Raw genomic sequence first — 20,457 nt, 5'->3', positions numbered from 1 at the left:
GCTGATGCAACTTGTGAACGTGCTAGTTAAGGGCTACCAGCATGGAATGAAGTCCTAAGTGTGGAATCACTGTGTTTGGGCTACTTAGTAGCTTTATAAGATCAGTGATGGAGAAAGATCTGTGAGGTTGAATAGAAAGGTTTGGGGTGCAGTTCTCATCCGACTAAGCCACAGTGCAGACTGTTGTTGCTGGCTGAATTTCAGAGGACCAAACCCGTGCTGGTAATGGGTCTCTAGGCGTGGATGCGCCCACGCTTCGGAAGTGCAGGTGACGCAGCAGCTGTGCCACCTTCTCTTCAGTGTTTTTGTGCCCACTTTCCTCATGAGAATTTAGCCGGAGAATGAGATTTTTCCTGATAAATGCCTTTTTTGGAGATGTTGCATTCAAATGCTTAGAGCAACTGGAAATAGGGCCCTTAAAGTCTCTTTCCTATGATCCCAGATTAAGACCTGTAATGCATTGAGAGCATCCTGATCCTGCTGAGGACCAGGATTGATGGCAAGGATTTCACCTCTCCTGCTACCTCCTGGCTGTTAGCCTGCCCTCTGCTTGTAATTTAGAGAGCTCTTGCTGTAGGTGCAGGGAGGAGGGTCCAGAGGGATCAACGTTGCAGGTCAAGATGAAGTTTTATACTGTGCAAATCAACAGGCAGAATAAAAGCTTTTTGAGCCTTCTAACCTCTGTAATCAAAATAACAACTAAGATGGGTCTGAATAACTTCCAGATGTTGGCATTGTGGTCTGGAGTCCTGTGGGACTTATATTTAACATGTCAGACCCACTGTATGTAGTGTATCTAGTTGAAGAAATTGCCTCAAATAAGTTTATTACCTTAAGGCAGCTGTGTGCCAGAGTCTTCACTCCTCAAACGGGCATTAGGATGAGTAAAGCTCCCTACACTGCAGATGCAAGAGAAAAAACACCATGGTAATTTCATTTTAACTCACCCCTTTTTCATAACAAAAAGGCAACTTCTATTACTTAGACTCGGTTTTACACGTTTTAATAGCTGCTTTTGAGCTCTGCAAAGTTCAGTGTTTTGAGAAATTATCCAAAATAGGGGGATGAGATGAGGTCCCGATGAGGGGCCCAATTGTTCCAAACACTGAACAATATGAACTTCTGATTTTCAAAAAAACCCTTCTGCATTAAATTCAAAACTAAGACAACAAATATCAATCCTGGAAGCAGCATTTATGAAAGATCCTTTTCCTCCCCAGCAGAAAAAATGTGCCTAAGAGTTTTCCGTATTTTCTACAAAGCTGCTTTTTTTCCTACAGAAAGAATGAACAGCCTTGAGGAAAGGTCACAGTCAGAGGCAGCTTCATCATCCACAGTTTCTCACATTCTGAGCAAAACTCTTTCTAGATTGGTCTGACAAAAGCCAAAGATGCTGTTTACCTGTCCCTTTGAAAGAGGAACTCCAATTATTCCAGTTCACAGCTTCAACTTGACACTATGACAGAGATTAAGTCACTGCAAGGAAGAGATTTGTTTTTCTTTCCACCCACAGGAAAAAACAAATGCACAAACCCAGCAGCAGTAGTTACTCCTTTCTTGTCCTTGAGCCTCTTGCAAGGCAGCAATTGTTTTACTGTTTTCCTAGACTGTTAATTTGCAGTCTTTCATGTGACTAAAATGCCACTTTAGCAGTTTTTAAGTACATGGTTCCATGACCTACAATGCTGAGCAGCACCTCTTGGGTATCCTAGAAGGACAAAGCTTTCACAGATGTTCGTGTTGCTATTTATAATTTAGGTCAACTATTCTCTTTTTTTTTTTTAATATTTATTTATTCGTTTTCCAACAGCTTCGTTTGACTGTAGAGAAAGACATTTGCTTTAAAAAGAAAGATAACCCTTGACTGATAATAAGTCTGACACCTCTGCACTCTGGCAACTATTTCAAATGCCCTTTAGCATTTCCTTGGGGTTTTTCCTATTTTTTTTTTTTTTTCACTCAGCATTTTCTGGAAGGAAAAGACAGACGAGGGCCAGAGGTTTTTCATGATTACCCACAGTGCATGTCAGAGAAATATTTGCATGTCAGAGAAAAATTTAAAATTCCTGTGCTTCAGTGTTTGTGGGAAATTCTGCTCCAGGCACCGGGCACGGCTCAGCAAGCACAATAAGGTGGGGGCCATGCAGAGTGAGGACACACAGCACCTTTCCACATTTACCTTCCCAGGCTACGCTGCATTTGGGTTTTGCATCCCTGAGCTTTCTTTTCCTCTCACCCAGTGAGCACATAGTGATATTTCACACCAGCCCATGAAGGGTGCCCTTGCCCCCGTTGTGGACCACTGAAATGCATTTTCTTTGTTTTCCACAGTTTCCATGTTGCCATCATCCCATTTCTGTCTGTTTTCCATGCTCCTGCTCTCACTGCTGTCATCACAGCTTTCCTCTGTAGAACCTCAGTGGCCACCAGCCATGAATTCATTCGATTCAGTTTCCCCCAGTTCTGAGCTCCTCACCTCTGCGAGCACATGAAGTGATCAAGAGCTGAGCAAATAGAAGTACGGCAAATAGGAGTAACCATTTGGGGAAGACGCAGGACTTCTTGGCTTTAAAAAGAGAACAAGAGAAGTTGTAATGATCAATAAAATAATAAGCTCATTCAGTATAATTTCTCATTATAACTTTCAGAGGAAAAAAATAATAGATATAAATAAATAAATATGTATGTGGTGCAGTCAGGATGTAGGGGGAACGAATGCCATCCAGAGGGACCTCGACAGGCGTTAGACGTGGGTCCGTGTGAACTTCATGAAGTTCAACAAGGCCAAATGCAAGGTCCTGCACCCGGGTTAGGGCAATCCCAAACACAAACACAAACACAGGCTGGGTGGAGAATGGATTGAGTGGCCCTGAGAAGAACAGCTTTGGGAGTGCTGGTTGATCGGAAGCCTAACATGAGTTGGCAATGTGTGCTCGCAGCCCAGAAGGCCAAATATATCCTGGGCTGCATCAAAAAATGTGTGAGCAGCAGGTCGAGGGAGGTGATTCTGCCCCTCTGTTCTGCTTCTGCTCTCGTGAGACCTCACCTGGACTACTGCGTTCAGCTCTGGGGCCCCCAACACAAGCAGGACATGGACCTGTTAGAGCATGTCCAGAGGAGGGTGATGAAGATGATCAGAGGGTTGGAACACCTCTCCTGTGAAAACAATCTGAGAGACATGGGGTTTTTCAGTCTGGAGAAGAGAAGGCTTCAGGGAGACCGTATAACAGCCTTCCAGTGTTTAAAGGGGGACCTACAAGAAAGCCGGAGAGGGACTTTTTACAAGGGCGTGTAGTGATAGGGCAAGGTAAATGGCTTTTAACTGAAGGAGGGTCAATTCAGACTAGATACAAGAAAGAAATTCTTCACTATGGGGGTGGTGAGGCACTGGCACAGGTTGCCCAGGAAAGCTGTGGATGCCCCATCCGTAGAAGTGTTCAAGACCAAGTTGGACGGGGCTTTGAGCAACCTGGTCTACTGGAAAGTGTCCCTGCCCATGGCAGGGGGGTTGGAACTAGATAATCTTTAAGGTCCCTTCCAACTCAAACCATTCTGTGATTCCATGAAAGCTGAAAAATGCCTTGGGGATTCTGGAAAATGCAATGAACCATATATGCCATGCAACTTTAACAGAAATCTATTTTTTTAGGTTTCTTTTTGTCTTAGTCACTCTAACACGTGAGCATAGTTAGGACATTTGCTACCCACAAAGGAATGCCACCACGTAATTTTATTTCCCATAGTTTTGTGAGAGGTAGGCTATCACATTAGCAGCAACAGTCCAACCTCCCTGCATGTGGAGTTTTATTGAGCTTGTTGATGGTGCTTTTTGCCTCTCTCAGAGGTAGTTTGGGCCATCATTTTCTTCTCTTAAAAATGAGCACTCCAGCCAAAATGAAAATAACAGGGTGCTATAATTAGGTTCTCTTTTCCTTTTGGTGCATGAAATCAACACTCAGGAAACTGTTAGCTTAATAGCACTCCCAAGCAGTGTACAAACAGAACCTGCAGTCCTGCATGCTGTGAAATAGTTTTTTATACGCTCATTCCTTGTCTGGGCCTTATTTACATTAGTAGTGCATTCAAACTCTCACACACAGAAGGATTTTCTAGTGTTGTATCCCAAAATAGTGGTACAGCCCTTTAGTAGAGTCCCTCCTCCATGCGAGAAAGCCTTGAAATGAAGAGTTTGCTTGGATGTGTTCCTTCAGGTCCTCTGTCAAACTTCAGTGGAGCCAGGGGAACCTTGTCATCACTTCACTGGGATCTGGGTCTGGAATTCATCCTTCTGAGACTGGCACACGCACTACAGTCACCAGGTTTCCCTTGTGAGGTTGTTCATCAGCCAGCCACAAGCAAGTGATGGCCCAAAGCAGCCTACGTGACACGAATACTCCATATAAAACTTTAATGTCCATCATATCAAACCTAAACATTTAACTTGTGTGTGTGTGTGTGTGTGTGTGTGTGCATGTACTTATTTTTTCGGATGAAGATGTTGGAACATAAGAAACTCAGCTAACTTGAGGAAAATGCAGGATGGATAGTTGTATGAATTAAAAATAGAGACAATCCTCTGGAGCATGTGCAATGCTTCTGAAGTGGTATACTGTGTCAACTCTGTCAAAGAAAAGAAAGCCCTTTGAAATGGATGGGACATTATAAAAATCCAATTTCTGTGATCCATCATCAAATAATTTCTTCTGCTCCAGTAAGTGACAAGCTGTCAAAGGTTGTTTTAAAGAATGTTTTCAACTTGCTTAATAAATTATAAAAGGCAGATTGCAAATGGCATATTTCATTTGCAGTGACATAAATCCCAAACAGATTTTTCAGTAGTGTTACAAATTCTATAAAATTATTTGTAGGTTTCCTTGGCATCAGTTGTCTTTTTTCTCCCTGAATTAGACAAGGTAAAAGACAGAAAAGTAGGACAGCATTAAAAAAAAGCATTAGGATGAAACATAACAGAGTGGGAGTATTTGAGAAATTAAATATAAAATGCTGACAAACCACCAAGGAATGATGGGTTTGTGGCTGAAGTACACTGCAAGAACTTAGATTAATTCTTTTTATCTGACACAGTCTTCTCGAGTGACCTTAAACAAAACCCCAAGATTCAGAGTGCCTTTGTTGTCCATCAGTAAAATGTGGCAAATAAGGCTTCCCTACCTCCGAGCTGGGTCATGGAGCCTTTAAAGTACTCGTATATACTTAACAACAGTCAAGGCCATGTGCCGTACAGAAATAACAGGACAAATCACAAAGAAAACCTGCTAAGAGCATCCTCTCCCTTAAGACTGTCCCGTTTGTCTTCTGTAGAGGTTCCAAATTCATTGTATTTGTGTTGTCACTGTTGTCAGCTGCTGCCCTGCTTTCTGCTTGTTACAGAAAATTTCCAGTTGTTTGATCAGCATCTGTAGAATCTGACATAGTAGTTTATGGGCCTCTTACAAAATCCATCACAAGTCAGGAGTCCCAGGTCAAAATACAGAATGAATGTTAAGACAGAGGTCAATTTTGGTTTCCCCAGAGAAAGGAGGGTAAAAAAGGAAGTTTCAGATGGAGACATAAGCATTCAATGGACAGGATCTTATTTATCCTATAGATTTATTTTTTTTTACAAGCCATTCTTCACAGCCCCCAGTTATTTGAGCAGGTGATGCTTCCTGCTGAAATCACTGTCCAAAATCCTAGCAATCACCCTAGGACACATGCCGCCCTCCCTGGACTCAAGCTGTGACTAGGAGCCTCCTGCAGCAAGAGGAGCAGCACAATGGCTCTTTTACTCTGGAGTTCTTCATCCTACAGCAAGGTGACAGAGGGAAGACAAAAAATTAACAAAGGTATGGAAAGACTCTTGACAAACTCCCTGGAGCCAAAAAATTAAATTCATTCCTGTAGTAACTTAGTCAAGCTCCTCAACTTGAAACTGCCAGAAGGTGTTAGTCCAGAAAATAAGAGCTCGTTTATAGCAGAGCTTGTATCATTCAGCCAGGCTTGTGTGTTAGAGTGGTGCAACTGCATACTGTGTATAGTGGCCGATAGATTGTGCCCCTCATTAAGATCTTCCATCTCTCAGTGAGGTTTCTGTGCTTGTCCTTCCATGTGTTGTGCCAAGGTGGTTTAAATCTTCTTTTACCTCCTTGTTTACAAAGTGATGAAGCAATATCACAGCTGTAAATGAAGAAAAATTGGACTCCCATTATTTGCTCAGCTGTATATGAAGATATTTTTTTCCTGTAAACAGCACCCCTGCGGCACTACCAGGAATTCAGTGAATAGGATACACAAGCGAGCAGGTGTGAACTGTGAGCATGGGCAGACTGTGACTTAGCACTGCCCTGTAATCCCTGCCTGGCGTCAGGCAAGGGGATGGTGTGATGGCTCCTGCTCTCACCTAACCAGGCACAACTGGGCAACATGGACAGTTACTTGTCTTTCAACAAGAACATAGACTTCTACTGATAATAATAGTCCTTCTTGTTTTCTCATCTTAAATAGACGATGTGGAAGAAGCTGTTACAAGGAAGGATTTCTCTAGTTGAATATAAGGGATAGCAAGGACCACTGTCCAGATTTCACTGTTCCTGTTTCTCAAACCAGTGTTTTTTTTCTGGGCGAGTATTTCCCCGCTGAGCCCTGGAAAAAAGAGATGGCAAACTTAGGCACTTATTTACCCCTTCAAGTGTGATGGGGGCTCTTCCTCTTCCCTTTCTTCTTCTGTTCCCCTTCCCCCTCCCCACTACCCTTTACAGTGTGTTAGCCCCTGGGCTGCACAATAATCACTCCATCCTGGTCCCCAAGTGACCAAGGATGGCTGCTGCAGTGCTGCTTGCGCTCAGTGCACTGAATTTTGGGACATCCCTCCATGTTGCCATCATGGCCCTTGCCACTATGACAGACCTCAGCGGGGCCAGTGAGGGTGTGAGGAGGAGGGCAGGACAGGGGCATTTGTGCCCACCACCCCCGACAACGGCAGTGCCTTAAGTTTTTCTCTGAGGGGCCCGAGGACAAGGCAATCAGCTCTGACTTTGTGGTCACAAGGAGGTTTTTGTAGAATAAAATGAAAGCTGAGGTGTTCCCCATCCATGCTAAGTCCAACAAGTGCTGAGCAGTGCCCTACTGAGACATGGTGAACCTGAGTTTTCACTCAGAAGTGTATGTAAATCCAGTTACTGTAGGTTTATACATACACATCCTAAGCTTGCAATCTTGTGCCTAACTTAAGGCACTGCAGCTAATCTCCTTCACCACTAAGTGCCTTCACCACTTCACTAAGCTAAGTGCCTTCACCACTTCAGATTAATATGATTAATGTATTGAGTTCATGCAGCCATAAACAACAACCGGAAGCAACTGTCATATTAGTGACAGCAAACTTCAAACCCTTCAGGCAGTTAGAGCTTGTGTTTTTCCCACATGCAAATATGCAAGACCACAGTGACCTGAAAAACTTCTTATCACAAGAGGAGGCAGGACTTGATTTCCCCAGCATCTGCAAATTGTCTTCTCGTCTCACTGTTGACAACTGTTCACAAAGAGTTATCAGAGGCAATTTGTTGTGTGAGAAGCCCTGGTACAGAGAAATTTTCTTTTCTATTGTGTTAGCTTTCTTCATTTCCTCTTCTCCCTTTCATAACAAAGACAGTTCTGTTTATTTTTTTTTTATGGACATCCAGAAAAAGAGCTCATTCACTGAGAGCAGCAGAGCCTTGTCAAAGTTATTGCTTCCAAACCAGCAGCTGCTTACACCAGCAGGCAGTGAAGTCAAAAAAGGTTTGGGTAGTGCCATGATAACTTTGTGCGCAGGTTCAGGAGTGTGTGAGGGAAGACAGATAACATACTGATGCTTTAGAAGTGCCAGTAGTTATAAAGAAAAATTGCACTCAGCTTTGCAATTACCCTCAGTTTTCAAATGAGATGTAAAACTATCCTTCAGCTTCAACTGATGTTCATAGTAAAGATGATCATTTGGAGTTGGTCAAATTGCTTACGTATTCAGTGTGTTTGTCTATTGTGTCTCTGTCCCATCACATATGGGGCCTCAAGTTCCCTAGAACAAAAACTCTCTTTCTTATTGCATCTGTTCACGCTAATTTAGAATCCCAGAATCATTTAGTTTGGAAAAGACATTTAAGGTGATCAAGTGTAACTGTAAACCTAAAACTGCCAAGTCCACTACTGAACCATGTCCCTAAACACCATCTCTACATGTATTTTAAATATTTCCAGGGATGGCTCAACCACTTCCCTGGGCAGTCTATTCCAGTGCTTGACAATCCTTTTGGTGAACTAATGTTTCCCAATATGCAGTCTGAACTTCCACTGGTGCAAGCTGAGGCCATTTCCTCTTGTCCTATCACTTGTTACTTGGGGAGAAAGACCATCACCCTTCCCATTACAATCTGCTTTCAGGTAACTGTAGAGAGTGATAAGGTTTCCCTTCAGCCTTCTTTTCTCCTTAACCAGATAGCCCCAGTTCCCTCAGCCTCTCCTCATAACACTTGTCCTCCAGACCCTTCACCAGCTCCGTTGCCATTCTTTACATATACTCCAGCACCTCAACGTCTTTCTTGTAATGAGGGCCCCAAAACTTAATACAGTGTTCAAGGTACAGCCACGCCAATGCCATGTACAGGGGCACGATCACTTCCCTAGTCTGCTGGCCACACCATTTCTGATACAGGCCAGAATGCTATTTGCCTTTTTAGCCACGTGTGCACGCTGCTGGCTCAAACACAGAGCTTTAGTATGCCTCAGCAGGGCTTTTAGACACAACTAGGCTGTAGCACTTGGTGGTCTGAAGCCCCAGACCCTAAAATATGTAGAAATGTTTTAATTTTATATATTCCAAAGATCATTCATCCAGCCTTGGGTGTTTATCTTTACACTGAGTAGTGTTGTGGCCATAATAAACCTCTATGTGGTATTGCTCTAAAACTGCATGGAATTGATTTTAGCAAAGCAGAAGTGCTTCATTGTATTCGGTAACAAGCAGAGTGGTAATTTTGTGCATTAGAGTAAAATGAGAGAATAAAAACCCCACAAAACTAACAAATGCAAACCTAGAGTTTTCTCAAACAACCCAATTCCAATGGAGGAAAGTCAGAGGCATATATTGAACAGCTTTCAAATTGTGCATAACATGCAAGATTTTACGCTTATCTGTTGGTTTGCATATTTCTACTTTAGCAACAAAGATAAGTGATGTTTCTTCATTATTTGTCAGCTAGTGAAAGACTGCTACAATTTTTCCAACTCCTAAAATGCTGTGACAGCACAGTGGGGGATTCACGAGTGCTTTGATCAGGACATACATTCTCAAGGAAATTAAAAAAAAAAAAAAAGAAGAAGAAAAGAGAGCAGCTCTTTGTAAGTGTGTTTTAAAATGAAACAAAAAGGAAGGTAACATGCTAAGTTGCTCTCCAGTCTTTTCTCACTGTACAGAGACCATTCCTGTGATGGTTGGGAGTCAGGAGAGCAAGGTGGGTAGAGCAGTAGAGCAGACCTCGCAGTGCACTTGTCGTTTGTTAGTCTGCAGCCCACCTGAACAATGTCTGGTCTGCAGAGCTTAGATGATTTCTCAGGCCCAATGGACTGTTAGTGGGCAGAAACATGTTTTCAAGTGACACACTACAGTGACAGGGAGTCCCTACCAGTCTCAACACAGACAGATGTCCAGATGGTGCCTACCTGTCTCCCCAGCCGAAGCGAAGCACAGTGAGATGGCACCAGCGGACCTGGTGCGAGGGGCCGCCCCAGGGAGATTTAAAAAGAGACAAGTTTGGTGCTGGCTGCCCCCGCTGTGGCCCCTTGTAGATTTAACTTACCTCTGAAAGAGAGGCTGAAGCACTGTGTCACGCATGGTAGTGCAGGACTGCAGCAAATGTAGAGGCAGTGTCTGCTCATCTCCCTGCGACCCACTATGTGTAGGGTTTGTCAGCGACCACATAATGCATTGTCTGGTCCTGCTGAGCAATGTAGCCCTAGTGCTGCACTCAGCCTATACTGTGTGAGTTTAACCTTGCACATCTTCCCTGCAGTATCCCCTATATGAACCAGGAACTTTTTATCTTGCTCTGACAAACAAAATGCAGCTCTAGCAGGAGCCTTTTCTGCTACACTGCCACTTCTACACTTCCCATTTCTGCAAATGCTTCAATTCCCCGTCAGCAGAAAAGATGTGGAAGGCACATTATGGAAAAGCTTTAGGAGGGCAAGAGAAGTTTTGGGATTTTGAAACCTTGTGGTAATACAGCAGGCCGCAAGACAGTACTGGAATAGAAGAAGTCATCTCTGAAAGGCTTGGGTTTTTTCCCACCACCAGATGGATCAAAAGTCAGAGCTTTTAATGTAGACTTCTATGAAGGAGGGGGAAAAAGATCATACTCTTAGTAGAACTGAAATCTTATTTAAATATTTTATACTTATATTTAAATATTCTATACTTATATTTTAATATTTTAATAATTACATTTTAATATGCAATATTTAATAATTGTAAATAATGTAATATAGTATAAAATATAAAATACTTATATATTCTACAGTGCTGCTGTGCAGAGTGGCAGTATGAATAGATAAACTCATACGTAGTTTTTATGTACAGCATTAGTAAAGCATTTCTTTGTGTCCTCTTGTCCAGGACTGCTGCTAGCTCATCTTGGAAACTTAAAATTAGAGCCAGACTTTAAGAAAGAGTAAGCCAAAACATGTTCCTCTCCTTAGCATATCATTACAGCATTCATAATCGACAATTTAAGAATTTTCTGTTGAAAGTTACATTCCTTTTAGTGTCATTAAAAGGGTACATACCATACATTAGGGTCCTGTGTAGTAATGATTAATGAATCTTGTCCAGTTCCTCTTTTAGCCTGTGTACATCACATATACACATTTCTATGGGCCTCAGTGCATAGCATACTAACACCTCAGAAAGAACCCCAAATGTGCCTCAGAAAACTCATATGTAAATGGATCGTTTCTGCTTGTGCTCTCTCCACTCACAACATAGATCTGTAACATGCCTCAACAGTAAAAAAAAAAGGGACACGGAATTCAAGCTCGATTGGTTTGAAAATGTCAAAATGCTTCATGTTAATGCTGTGAATGGGTTTAAGTTTCATTCAAAACGCCAGGTTTTGACATAGAAAGGAAGCAAAATTAGAATACAAAATTGAAAGCAGATTAATTGTGCATAATCTGTTTTGTTTTAGTTGAATGAATCATTGAATTGTTTTGTTATTTGTTTTCATCTGAGAGGATCTATTTATTTTGGCTTATTAAAGCTGTTTGTTTCCAAGAATGCGTGAGGACAGGGTGGTTCCTACTGTTCACCTGCGGACCTAAACATTTATACACCTGGTCTACTCTCACTCTGTGCTGTTTTTGAAACCCTTCCAAAAAAAGCGTGGGTTTGGCCTTTGGCCCTCTGTATCCCAACAGCTCCCTATTGTTCCTCCCTTCAGTTTGGCTCTGCAACACTTCCCATGACACTCACATTTCACCATAATGTTCCCATAGCCCTCTCCTTTGGCTGTTGGGCAATTGTAAACATGGCACACGGCCTTGGACTGAAGAGTTTATTTTAGCAAGTTTGTTTGCACAAAGCTCATTCTTTAACAATGGTTTCTGTGCATTTCCCTCATCCAAGCAAGGGCAGCTCCTCTTAAACGAGCCTGGGGAGGTCATTGTGCCTTACAACCTTCTCTATGATGCAACATTTTTTTCAGTAAGGCTCTTCGTTCAGCTTTTGGCAAAGAGGAGTAGGACAACAAAAGCACTGATATTAATTCAGATTTAAAAATATGTGAGCAGGAAACTGTCTTATTTTTATCTTTGAATAGTTTAGATTGCAAACAGAGCAAATGATGTCAACAAGCATCTACCTAGTGAGTTAATTAGCTGTGAATTGTCTGGTCCTGCTGAGAAATGTAGCCCTCGTGTTGCGCTCGTAGTTTGAGTTCAACAGCCATACTACCATAAGCCTATTTCATGCCTTGTCAATGGTGCACGACTTCTAAATAGTGTGTCTCATACGAAGACTATAGCTTCACTGTGAAAGCTTTTGTGCTACAGATTGGAGAAGTTGGATCATCTTCCAATAAGGCACTGGACCAAAACTCAGCAGAGATAGCTTACATTGTTTACTCTCTTTCTGAATATATGAGATTGTCTCATACACCTGTCTTCTACCAAGGTTTTGGTAGGAGGGATTATTTGCATGTTTGATCAGAAATTTTATAAGGACTACAAAGTAAACTTAGTTAAAAGAGTAAATCTTTAAGTGGGTGCTCAGTAAAGACCCAGTCTGTTAACTAGGGAAGTTTATGGAAGTCTTTCCACTGACTCTGGTAGGAGACAGTGGTTGAAATGAAAAACACACAGAAGTTTCTTTATCCACTCCAGTGTCCTTACTCAATCTGTTTTGCTTCCTCAGCTTGGGGTCAAAAGGAGATTTCAGTAGGAGAAGACTTGACTTGCATGAGAAGCCGAACACAGTGTCCAAAATACAGCAGCAGTGTGTAAAACCAAAAATAAAATCTGAAATAAAACCCAGTAATGAGCAGTATCCAGAAGAACAAATTCATGAGGGCAAAGTAAACAGAGCCTGAAATCAATCCAGACTGTTATAAGAAGCAGGATTTTCTTTTCTGACTTTAGGGCTTCCTTTTAAATGGCTCAGAAAATGCAAGAAAAGGAAAACACAACAGTCAGCATTTATACCTCATGTGCTTTGTGAGTACACTGGACATGCACTTCTCTGAAATTCTTGTGCATACCTTACAAAAAGAAAAAGATAAAGAATGCATTTCTCAGACTGTTTTGTTTATGTCCTTCCTCCAGAAGAACAGTAACTTGTAGTCCTACCTACCAAACATCTCAGATCTGGAATTACAAATGAAATTATTTCTACCCTGAATTTCCCAAATTTGCTGCACCTCAAAATGCATAGCACAGTGCTTGAGGAACACCAGAGCAGTGTTGTAGTTACTATTTATTTGCATTTTCTTCTTGATGCCAAATGTCTCTGTTCTTTCAGTGTTGAATGTTAGTCCCCTTTTGTCTTCTACTAACAATGATTTCTTGCTAATCTACCCATCAAAATAATAACAAGTAACCCAAATGGTAAAAGTTCAGCTAACTCTTCACTGATTGGTGTCTTTCCTCTGCCTACCTTGAAGGTAAGATAAGGTGTCAGTACCTGCCGGGTGTCCCCACCATGATCTGCTAGACAAATAAGACTTAAAAAATGGCAGGAGGACTATCCAGCTCTTTTACAATCTTAAAAAAAAAATTCTTCTCACCTTTACGAAAGATAAATCATGGTAAAAATAGATAGTTAAACTGTAGCAAAAAAACCTTGAGAGTATCATGATCATGAAACTCTACTTCCACCTGTCGAAGTCTGACAACAACTACCTGTAAATGCATAATTCATCAAAAATTTCTACTGCAGACTGTTTGCTTGCCTTCTTTAGACAAACTATTCAACATAGAACTTTTCCTTTCCATTTTATAGAGGGTCAGACTCCTTTCCAATTGTGTAGCTGTTCCCCTCTGCAAATGAGAGGAAAATGCTGAGAAATGTATCATTTACGGAGAACAAATACTAATAGTTCATGGTCAAATTGGTAAGGTGATTGCAACAGAAAGGTTTCTGGGTAGAAGAGCTACTTTATGACAAACCTTTTGTTGTGAGTGCTTTCACTGCTTAACATTCACTGCGTGAATTATACTCGATGGAAGAACAGGAGATTGGTTTCATTTTTGACATTGCCATTGACTGCTAATGTACTGATTAACTAAAAGCAATGGCATCGTTACCAAATGAGTCATTAGCATCCTCAGAGAAAAACATTAATGAGGAGGGGAAAAATGTAATTTCTTAGAAAAAGGCACAAAACACATGATGGAGTATTTTAGTTTGTTCAAAAATAGTTACTGTTCCTGTGCTCCTATAATTAAAGTTTATTAATTTAGAATGGGACAGATGAGAGCATGAAGATTTGTGTGTCTGCATCAGCTCAGGCATGGCTCATAACCTGGAAGAAAGACATCGGTGAATCACAAGCAGCGCTGCCACTTTCAGTGGGAGCAGCTGCTTCATGGTATAGGCTATGAGAGAAATAAGTACCAGCTTTCTCTGTGTTGATACCTACTTCTATATCAGCTTTTTACAGCGTACCCATATGGATAATGAGAAGACCTCAAAAGTCTTACTGTTTAAACATGTTCAGTATAATTTCTTTTCTGTAGGTTCCTAAAAACAAGCTACCAGTAGCAGGCAAAAGACGCATTTTCATGTAAACGTATGTCAGTGAAATGGGCATTCAAGTATTACCAGGAATTCAACCATAATGTAATGACATCCTAACACTAGATTGAGCATATGTATGTTAAATTACCTTCAGAAATTTCTCAGGCAAAGAGGCACTGAAATTAAGGATGAACACAATGTATTGCAATTAAAATTAAGTCTATATATATGAGGCTCAAAGTCTGCATCTGGCAAAGGGATTTGGGGCATTTTTTTTGTTGTTTATTTGTTTGGGTTTTTTTTTTTCAAAAAGTATAGATTGACATCCTGAAGTTCTCTGCAGGAGCTCTGAATGGAAGTTCAGAAATATAAATTTTCCTGATAAATTCCATTAAGCATATTTGAAAGAAAGAAAGCATAACCTCCCTCAGTATTCACCAGTTGGAGCCTTGGATTATTAAATTCACTGGTAAAATTAAATATCTAACACCTAGTTCAATAAAATACAAGTAAGAAGGGAGCTATCTAGAACAGTTTATGAGTCATACTTATTATTCCTTATCCCATGCAAAATGGTACAGTTCAAATCAGAAGGCTTGAGGAACCTTGCCCCAACAGTATTTCATAACTGTGTTATCCATGAATACTTTGGAGATGTGGATCTAACACTGTTCAAATAGTAAAGACAATAACCCAGGTCTTCCTTTCCCAGGTAATCCCTCTAATAAAGTAGTTAAGGGAGTAAATGGGACAGGATCCCAGCTGTGCTATCACTTTAATTTGCCAGATGTGACAAGATTGTGGGCACTCTGTAGCAATGCCAGCAGGGCTCATACCAGGAGTGAGGAGGGAAGTTACATCCATGAAAAAGGGACTTTGTGGGACCTCAATGCCACAAGCAGGAAGCTGAGAAATGACCAAGCCCAGGAATGTGAGGTGCTTGGAAGGTTGTGATGATGGAGGTTTTTAAGAGCATATGCATTTTTGTGGACAATTAGGTAGATAAATCCATCTGTGAAGTCAGTATCCTTGTTTGGAATGGGTCATTTTTTTTTTATCAACAGATAAGTAAACAGAACATTATTCTTAAATTACACTGCATAACACAGGGGCTTCAGGGGAGAAAAGAATAATCTATCTCATAGTCTTTAAAACCTGTGTAATTTCAGTTGACTCATATTTAAAAACTGTTAATCATTTAATTGCATGTTTGTCTTTTAAATTGATGGATATTTTCCAACATGTAACGTAGTACTTTTTAATATTTTTGAGAAAAGAAAAACCCTGTAAGTACTAAAAGCAATTATTTTAGAGAGTGAAAGAGAAAGAAAGGGAAACTAAAAACATATCATCATCAGTTCTCTCCCTGAACAGAAAAGTAGTTCAAACTAATTATCATTTTTTTCTGAAAGGATTGTAGAATTCTGGTTACCATGAACCTTGGAAGCCCTGTGTATTTGCACTTCACTTTAGCAAACAGAAGTCTTACTGTTCTCTTTGTTCAGAAAGGTTTAGATCAGAACTAACAAGCTGACAAAATAGCTTGCTGTAAATTTTTATAGGATTCTACAATGGGCCACATCACTATGTTGTCATGGTGATGAGAAGTGCAGATGTCAAATGCAAACTAGGAGATATATATGATTACTTGATTTTGAAAAAGATTTTATCAAAGCAGCTTTCAGGGGGCTCAGAGGTTCTTTCTTCCAATAGATTACTTGGACATCCACAGCTAGAGGACCAATCCAGAGATCACCACACCCAGTAATCCTCAGACTGTTAATTTCAGTGGACTGTGGATGTGGCCATTAGGAAGGTGGTGATGAGAGACAAATACATTAATTTTCTCTTTGCACAAAGACTAATTCCTCCTATGGACTGAAACCACTCTGATGGATGAGACAGAATCCACCTGAAAAGGCATCTTTGCCAACAGCCTTGCTAATGTAGCAAGGAGGGCCTTAAAAAGTTTACTGAGGAATGGAGACCGAAGCCAGTAGATACAGGGGGGAATTTAGTAGGAGCAATGTGCTTGGGACTTCCCTTGAGAAGGTAGGATGACATGAAGCCAAGTGTCTATATCTGGTCACACACCACATCGGAAATACAGAAAGCAGGAAGCTGAGACCAAACAAGACCCTGCTTTACCTGCATGCAACATGTCCCCCTGAAGCTTAGATGAAGATATTGTTAGCCAGAGCTTAAGGAGACAACTGCTGGAAATTATTAACTTATGTCTAACTGCCCCCCTGCTATACAAAAGATGTAGACACATTGGCCTCCAAAGATGGGCCACCAGAGAAGGTAGGACAGGCAAACATGAGCGTGTGAAATAGAAGGAGAAGCTGAGGGAAATGGGTTTGTTCAGTTAGAAGACACAGCTTTGGGGTGGAACTAACTATGACCTTCGACCACCTTATGGGTGGTGTCTATATGGTTTGTTGTCAGAAAAGACAAGAACCAGAAATGTTGTGCACCTTTGGAGGTATTAAAATTCAAGTGGATGGAGACCTCAGAGTTCTGTTCTGACTTTGAAGATAGTCTTGCTGTATGGAGGAATTATGACTCAAATGACCTTCAAGAAGCCGTTCCAACCTACGTAATTTTGTGATTCTGTGTTTTTCTGATTTGAATTGGACATATAAAGCAAGGTTATGATAAGAGAACTTAGTTTTCTCCTATCCAATGTAGTTGACCAACAAACTTCCTGCTTTCTTCTTCTGTCTCAACTTAGTGACATTTTCAAGCCTCTTTATGTTGACTGATCTGTAACTGTAAGACCATGCTTTACAGAAATGTCAATGCATTAACTTTAAATATTTCAGTCTGTTTCTCTCTTCAGGTCTGTAAAATCTTTGCTGCTCAGCAAGAGACCACTTCAATCAGCAACACAGACATTTCTGCCATAAATAATGTCAGAGACTTCTGTGTGGGACCTCTAGTCTAAAGGTAAATTCATTTGCACAGCTCAAAAACCAGAAGTGGGTCAGTGGCTGAAAAGTTTAGGACGAATTGACATAAAGATTACCCATCCCCACTTCCCTCTACCTCCCCATTGTTGGCTGGTTTTTTTCCCAATGGGATCTATTCTGCCAGAAGGCCAAAAGCTGGCGACAGATCCAAGATCAGCAGCAGGTATATCTACACAGTACCTGAGTATGGTACCTCACGTGTGAGTCACAGTCTTCCTCATCCTGTAGCCTACATTCTCTGCCCAGATGCATCACGTTCTCATCCCTTGGTATTGGCTAAAACATCTCCTACCCCTAATGTTGACCACAGCCACCATGAACCTCCTCAGATTCTGCAGCACATTTTCTCAGTCTTGGATGTTATTTTCTAGGTACAAAAAAAAGAAGATTCTGTTAGCCCCTGCCTCAAGCACAGTCAGGCTTTAGGGCTTTTCCCAGTGTAGTATGGATACCACTCACAAGCATCTTATAGGTACAGGAGGGACATGTAGAGTCCTATCAGCATGAACTGGGCTTTTGAGCTCCAACCTGCTGAGATTTCACTGGAGCTTTTTTTCCCTGCCCAAGAGTTGTGTCCTCAAGTACTACATAAGTAATTCTATATGGTTTGTTGTGTGAAGCAGCTGGAGGAGCTGGCATCATCAGTATTATGTATTGATGGGTAATTTTGTAGTGCTGAGGGAAAGAAAGGAGTTGAAATCAGAGGGATTTACATAAAGTACTAGCAGTAAATATCTAAATAATTTTAAAAGAGCTACAGTCCTCAAGATTTTCCATAATTTCCGGGTCCAGTGTTTTTTGGCTGAGGATACAGCTGATCAGACAGCAGTTCACACTAGCGTATTCTGGCTGCACACATTTCTTATTCCAAAAAATGACACTACATTTTGTGTGCCGTGTTGTCCTTCTGCAGCACATAGCATGGAGATCTGAGTTTCTTTTTCAGAGTCACATTTCCAAAAAATGCAATGACCATTGAAATGAAAGACAGGGAGCACGTATTTCTCAGCAGAAGTCTCATCAATAAAAACAGTGTAGCTGAAAAGCTCTTACAACAGACTATATGAACCAGAGGCATATGTTTTGTACTAACGTGTGCTGCTGCGAAAAAAAAAAGTGGTTTGAGCCGTCCTGGAAGCCCGTGAAGATACCTGCAGGGGCAGCCCAGATCCAGCCAGTCTGGTGTTTGGACAGAAATATAATGACTGAAAATAATCTGATTGGGCAAGTGGACTAAAAAGAATAGAAAAGGGCTCTAGAGGTCAGAGTCAGTAAGTGGAAATCTCACACATTAATTCAAGTATGTTAGCCTCTGCCACATTATTTCCAGATAAATAGAAATCTGAGTCATTTCCAAGATGTAAAAAAATCATTCGGTAGAACGGGACAAGACGTTTTCAAAAAGCAACTTGACCATAAGTGCTCTGAGGACATAATTAAAAACGTAGTTAGCTGACAATCGGAATGAACTTCTGTCTGTACACAATGACATATTGCTTCCTCCAAATGCTACCTTAAGTAACCTGGCTTTTTGCCTAGCCCTTTCAGATGACATTTAGTCAAAAGCCTTAAAGTAAACAGTGATGACAGGGATTTCATTTTAAATCATTTCGCAATGTGGAGGATAAAGACTGTAATTATTTGTCAGCTCTTGGGTGATGCTCAGCTTCCAAAATGAAGGGAAAGCTTCAGCTGAGCGTACAGGCACTGCAGTGGAATTAGCAGTGATGCTATGTGGCCTCCGTTTTACGTAATTGTCACAGCTGCTACCACAATTATGATCATTATTGCATCAAGAGCTATTGCTCGTGGTACAGAAGGAAAGGGGGAATGTTTGGTCAATCATTTGGTGATGGTTTAACTGTGGAGACTTGTTTAGAGGTCACAAGTTCCATTACTCTGATACTTCTATTGCTGGGTAAAAATCTTTATTCAACTGTTCATGTCTGTTAACAGTGCATGAAAGAGCTGGTGTTCAAAGCCTGTTCTGCAGTGAATTTTTGCATCCATATTTTAGGATTCAATGCCTTTGTTAGAGGGATTAGCAGAAAGTAAGATGAAAATGTGCTAGGAACCGAACTCTGGAAGGTGCAAAAGACTTTCACTGTTTTCAATGGAAATTCCTTCACCTTCTTGAAGTCTTCAGTTCTTCAGAAACAGCATGAGTTTTGCACTCAGTGAAAACACAAGCAAAAGAAAGCAATTCTTAAAGTAAGTATTCACTGAATATGAACACCCATCTCACCCACAGCAATGTGCCTGATGAATAATCAAAAAGAAATCTGCAATACACTTCATTCACAGCATTAGAAACCAGATTAAGGTCAAGTTCCTGGGTAATTGTACTCCCAACTTCAGCTGTGCACAAACTCATTTTGAAATACATCATTCAATGTTATTTTAATTTTACAAGAAATTACTTTTTAAAAGGCAAATTAGTGAGAACTAACTCAAGTTACAACTGTCACATCCCTGTGCAGTACAAAAGTTTTTTGTCTGTAAGAAACAGCTCAAGATGTTCGTAAGGACTTAGGCACAGGAGTAGAATCAGATTATTTTTTTTCTTGATATCTTCAGGGTTCAAGTGTGCTCCCACTATGTTATTGCCGCAGAGATTGTTCCTTCCCACAGAATGGTTGAGGTTGGAAGGGACCTCTGAAGGTCATCTGATCCAACCTTCTATTCAAGAAGGGTCACCTAAAGCCTGTTGCCCAGGGCTTTTGAATATCTCCAGTGATGGAGACTGATCACTCTGGATAACCTGTGCTGGTGCTCAGTTGCCCTCACTGTAAGAAAGCACTTCCTGACATTCAGATGAAATCTTCTATGTTTCAGTTTGTACCCATTGCCTTTTGTCCTGTTACTAGGCACCACTGAAAAAACACTTGTTTCTGTCCTCTTTACATGCTCCCTGCAGATATTTGTACACATTGATAAGATCACCTGAGCCTGCTGTTCTCCAAGCTAAACAGTCTCAACCCTGTCAGCCTTTCCTTGTAAAGGAGGTGCTCCACTCCCTTCAGCACCTTTGTGGCCTTGTGCTGGATTGGCTTCAGTATTTCAATGTCTCTCTTGTACTGAGGAGCCCAGAACTGGACCCAGCACTCCAGGTGTGGCCTCACAAGACCCATGTACACAGGGAAAGGATACCTTCCCTCTCCCTGCTGGAAACAGTCCTCCTAATGCAGCCCAGGACACTATTAGCTTCCTTTGCCCCAAGGG

The sequence above is a fragment of the Cuculus canorus genome, chromosome 3 (assembly GCF_017976375.1).
Source record: "Cuculus canorus isolate bCucCan1 chromosome 3, bCucCan1.pri, whole genome shotgun sequence".
NCBI classification, from domain to species: domain Eukaryota; kingdom Metazoa; phylum Chordata; class Aves; order Cuculiformes; family Cuculidae; genus Cuculus; species Cuculus canorus.
This window is presented reverse-complemented; position numbering follows the sequence as displayed.